Here is a 5,417-nt window from a genome sequence, read left to right on the forward strand (position 1 = left end):
AACCCATGACAGAAAGGGCTTTTTATGGGCACCACTGACTGAACCCAGGGTCCCTTACCCACTGACCCCTATCCCCAACCCTTTATATATTTTATTTAGAGCCAGGGTCTCACTGAGTTGCTCAGGACCTCTCTAAGTTGCTGAGGCTAGCCTCCAACTTTCAATCCTCCCCCTTCCGCCTCCTAAAATGCTGGGATGTCAGGTATTTGCCACCCAGCCTGGCTCCTTTCTGTTCTTTAGCCTCAGTTTCCTCATCTGTAAGTTGGGCTGGAGGTGTGTGACCATATCCCATGGACCTGAGAGGTGATGTGTGATCAGCCACCCAAGCAGCCCGGATGGAGAGGAGCCCCCAATCTGGGTCCCTCCAGGAAGAGGACCTGACAGTCTGTCAATAAGGAGACCCCCCCTGGCCGGTTCCACCCTCCCCTCCCAGATGCTGGGCTTAGAAGAAAAATCTCCATTTGGGGAATAAGAACCAAGGCCTGCGGAGGGCCTCAGAGCCGAGAGGATCAGACCAGACGAAGTTACCGGCTCCACCCAGTGTCCCCACTGGGAGAAAGACCCTAGGCAGGAGGCTGCTGGTGGGCCTCTATCACCCTCATCACTATGGCAGTTGGTGGCGGGGTGGGTGATGGGTGCGGCTGTCACTGCGACCAGCTCCCTTGACCCCTGATCTTGTCCAGCGAGGTCAATGGGCAGAGGCAGCTGGGCCAGCGTGATAAAATGGACGCATGTGCTCCCGCCAATTGCCTGCTCCATCACCTGCCATCGCCAGCACCTTCAAGCCACCCGCAGGCAGATTGGCGCCGTCAGCTTTGCATGATACATGGGGACTCCGGGGGCCCTGGGGAGGGACGTTGTGGGACCCTGTGCTGCATTCAGGGGACGCGGGGTGGCTGTGGGTCTGGGGACACGCAGGAGGACCTCTAGAGCTCGGCACCTGCACCCCGCTCATCCAAGAACCCAAGGGACTTCAGCAGGGGCGGGGGCGGGAGCGCAATGACAACCAAGCAGGATTCCGGATTCCACCCCTGCCTGTGCCAGACTCAATCACCATCCTTGTCCCTTGTGGACCCCTTTCCCCATTGCCCCAGCCATTGGAGAACCCCAGATCCCAGCCGGGCGCCTGTCAACCCAGGCTGGAGGTTGAGGCCAGCCTGCGAACTTAGTGAGACCCTGCCTTAAAAATCGAAAAGGGCTGGGATGTGGCGCGGTGGCCAGCCCCCTAGGTTCAGTCCTCCGCACCCCGAACCCTGTTGCAGGGGTCTCCACCGCAGGGGAGAATCCCATACCCAGGACACCGGCGCTCGGCAGCCTAGGGTCAGCTCTGGCCACCTGCACTCTTCACCCTAATCAGGAACTTGTCACACTCAGGACAAGGTGGCAACAAGCTGCCAGGGTCCCGGGCTCCCGCACATCCTGCCCGACTACAGTGCGTTCCTCCAGGCGACCGGGGAGACCCCTGAGGTGACTGTCCCCTGGGCACCGTGCAAACCAGCAGCCCCGCGGGACCTGCCGGGGCCACAGAGGCCGGGGGCATTCGGCAGATGCAGCGCTGGCCACCAGGCGCCGGATAGCCCCGCCCTCCCTAGAGGAGCGGAACTTCAAGCGGGGACAGGTGGGGACCTCGGACTGGTCGTCTGGGCCTCAGGCGACCCACAGCGGAGATGCGCAGTCCCCTCCTCACGATTCTCAGTGGCTCCGCCACCACCTCTCAGCCATACCGGCCAACGACCACAAGGCTGCAGCGCCCCGGCTTGGAGGCACCGGCACAGCGTGGCCACAAGCGCCCAGCTCCATCAGCTTCCACTCTGCATCAGAACCGCAGCACAGCAAAGGGAGGCGCCCCTGGGGGAGCCAGGCGACCCCTGCAGTAGGTGTGAGCAGGCGCAGGAAAGGCAGAAGGCTTGGAACATGGTTAACGTTTAAGAAAACATCGAAGGAGACTAGCGGGGTGGGGCGAGGCTGTCATCCAGTGGCTCAGGAGGCTGAATCAGGAGGGTCTCAAGGTGGAGGCCAGCCTCAGCAACTCAGCGAGGCCCTGTCTCTAAATAGCTGGGACAGATCGGCGTAGGCCCCCTGGGTTCAGTCCCTGGGATCACAACCCATGAAGGCACCGAAGGGGTTCTCAGTGGAAGTTGCCCATGGTGCCCGCCCTCGGCCTCTGGTTCCTGATCACAAGCTCCCCGGGCCTTGTCTCTGGAGACCCCCAAACCAGAACAAGACATCTGTCCGACATTGAATTTGAGACTTATCAAGTGCAAGGCTGAATAATCACCGTTGAGGCCCGAGACCCGGTTGTCAGGCACTCCCTGTCATACCATCATTTTCTGCGCTGTCCATGCCACATCCAGTGTCCTGCATTTTGGAACTGCACACGCAATACCTCCATCCCTGAAGACTTCAGGATACACGCCATCACCAGGTGTTCAGCGTATTCTCTTTAGTTTGTAGGGATTGGAGGTTTAGCCAGGGGTGGAGGATCACAGAGCCACATCCCAGCCCTATTTTTTGAGACAGGGTTTTGCTAAGTTGCTGAGGCTGGCCTCAAACTTGCGAGCCTCCTGCCTCAGCCTCCCAAATTTCTGGGATTAAAGGCATGTGTCACAGGGCTGGGGTTATGAAGGCTCTTGTCCATATCCTTGTAGGCACGATTCTTTTCAGAATTGAGCTGAGAGGGCATGCACTTGTTCTGGTCTCATGGAAACTGCTAGACCTTTCCTGATTCCAGTCTACTTGCTTCTAATCCAGGCTTTAATGCTTCTAGAATGGACAGATGGGTAATGTGGCCCCAGAAGTTTTGGGGCAAGGAGTGAGGTGGGTGCTGGCATAGTTAGGGCATCCCTGGGAGCCTCCAAGGAGACACATTGGTGGGTGTGGTGGATGCTGAAGCTTTGGCCAGTGTTTGACGGCTCTCAGATGGTGCCACATGCTCAGGCACTGGCCCTCATTAGGAAGATGTGCGCTTCCCTGGGGCACCCACCAGGAGGCTGGGACTGGAGGCTCATGGGTATTATGCTCCTGAGGAGCAGGCCAGGCCAGTGTGCAGGTGGGGGTCAGCGGTGGAGGGAGTGGTGGGAAGGAAACCCAGGGGTTAGGAGCCAGGGCTGGCAGCTGATGCCACAAGGACCCCTCATTTCCAACCTCAACCAGGTCCCTGCAGTCAGGGGCCTGGGGTAGGCAGAGCCTGGAGCTAGGCCTCCCAGCTACCTCCTGGCCTCCTAATGCCCTGAGCCTTACTTTCTTCACCTGTAAAATGGGGACCAGCTGCTTCCTCGGGGGCTCCATGGTTGAGCAGGGACCTCATGGAGGAAGTGGTGAGCAGAGTCTGCCCCAGGGGGGAAGAGCCACCTGGCCATCGAAGTCAGAGGCGGGCACTAGGGGGAGTTTGAAGGCGGGGCCTGAGCCCCAGTCCCCCCCACTCCCCCACACACGCTACCTGTCCCTGAACTCCAACTGCTCTGCTCTGAGGCAGATGTACAGTGGCTCCAGGCACAGCCCCAAGTCCCAGGGCAGAGAGAAAAAGCCCAGCGCTTCCTGGGGCAGGAGGTTTCTGACTTGGGTTTTGGATTTTCCCTGTATCAGGGACTGAACCCCAAGGCTGCTGAACCATGGAGGTCCACCCCGGCCCTTTATATATTTAGACACAGGGTGTCGTGAGTTGCTGAGGGCCTCACTAAATTTTTGAGGCTGGCCTCCAATTCATGATCCTCCTGCTTTTGCAGGCGTGTGCACAAGGGGATGCTCCCAGCAGGAGGAAGGCCAGGCTGCAGGCCAGCACGTCTCTGGGGATGAGCCTGAGCAGAAATGAGATGGTAAACCAGCAGTTTGTAAAAAGTTGCCTTTATTTATCATTTATCCATCATATCTCATTTATGCCATTTTGGCGTCCACGGTGACAGTCCCCTGGTACCTGGGTCAGCCCCTACACACCCACCCACTGTGATCACTGCCCATTGGCTGGAAGCCCAGGCCACAAGGGGCCAGCAGGACCACAAGCTCCTTTGAAGTCTAGTTCTCTCCAGCTACAGCCTGGGATCCAGGGACTGGGCCTTCCTACCAGAGGCCATGGAGTCCCCAGCAGAGACCTGGGAGGCCCTGCCCTCTAACAGGAGCAGGAGATGCACAGCGGAGGTCCCCATGGGCTGGCAGGTGGCTGGTGGTGAGGCTGCCCTGCTGGGAACTGGGTCTAGACAAGGCCACATGGGAGAAGGTGCTAGGCCCTAGGTGGGGCCAGGGCCCCTCTGGTCCTTGTCCCAGGTCTCTGGGGACAATGTGCCACCTCTACTGAGTCATGGCAGGGCCTGTGCAGAATCAGGGCACCCTCCCGAGGGAGCCTGCCCCTGAGTCTGAGTGGGGCCTCTGAGAATTCCAGAAAGGTCCCCAGCTTCATGGTCTACGTCACCTGTCACCACAGACATCATTGTCTTTCTGTCTCAGACACCAGAGCATCTTCCCACGGACCCTGAACCCCTGACTCTGAGCTCAGGCCCTGAGCCTGAACCTCACCTTCTGGCCTCCGAGTGCGGTGAAGGATGAATGTGGTGGAGGCCAAGAGAGCTGTTGGTGTCTCGCTGTCCCCTTACTTGCATTTGGTCCCTAAGTGCAGTCTGAACATTCTAGAAACACAGGGAGAGACAGAAGATGTCCCTTTCCAGGGGAGCGGGGACAGCTGCACAGTGAGGACGCACCATGGCTGACTGGAGTCTGGACACGTGGATGTGGCGGAGTGGTCCCCTGAGGGCACCAAGCTCGGCCAGGCGAGGGTGGAGGTGGCAACCCTGGCCTCCCCTGGATGAGGGCAAAGCTGCCTGGCCATAAGGTGGCCACGAGGTGGCAGGGATGGCAGTCTTGGCTCTGCCCCAGCATGAGGCCCATCTGGACACTTGGTGGGAGAGCAGCCGCCCACGGCTGGGCAGGGAGCTGTGTCATACTGAGCCCAGAGGACCCAACGCCCCCCATGGGAACAGTCTGTACCCAGAGAGTGCCACCGCTGGTGACGATGGAGACATGCTGGTGACGCTGTCCATGTCCCCAGAGGAGGTGCGATCCAATGCCCAACCACCCTAAGGCCGCACACAGATATTTTGTGCTTCCAACTACAGTCAAAAAGCCACCTTTGTGGGGACCAGGGACGCCACGGTGGCTGCACCCATCAATGAGGGGGGAAGGGGAGGCCAAAACCAAAGTCAGAGAGAAAATGGGGACAGCGCTCCCCATCCCTGTCACGGCTGCAGCTGCCAAAGCCAGAGGAGGAGAGGAGCCCCGCCGAGGGTGGCCACCCCATGGTGGAGAGGAGGGGCAGACGTCAGCCAGACAATGACGTCCCCACGCGCCACAGCACCGCTGCCCCCGGCCACCACTGCCTTCCGAGGCACTGTCTGGCGTCCTCCCTGGTCCTCGGGTAGGCGTGGCTC

Source organism: Spermophilus citellus, assembly GCF_964194105.1.
Source record: "Spermophilus citellus genome assembly, chromosome: 6".
Lineage (NCBI taxonomy): Eukaryota > Metazoa > Chordata > Mammalia > Rodentia > Sciuridae > Spermophilus > Spermophilus citellus.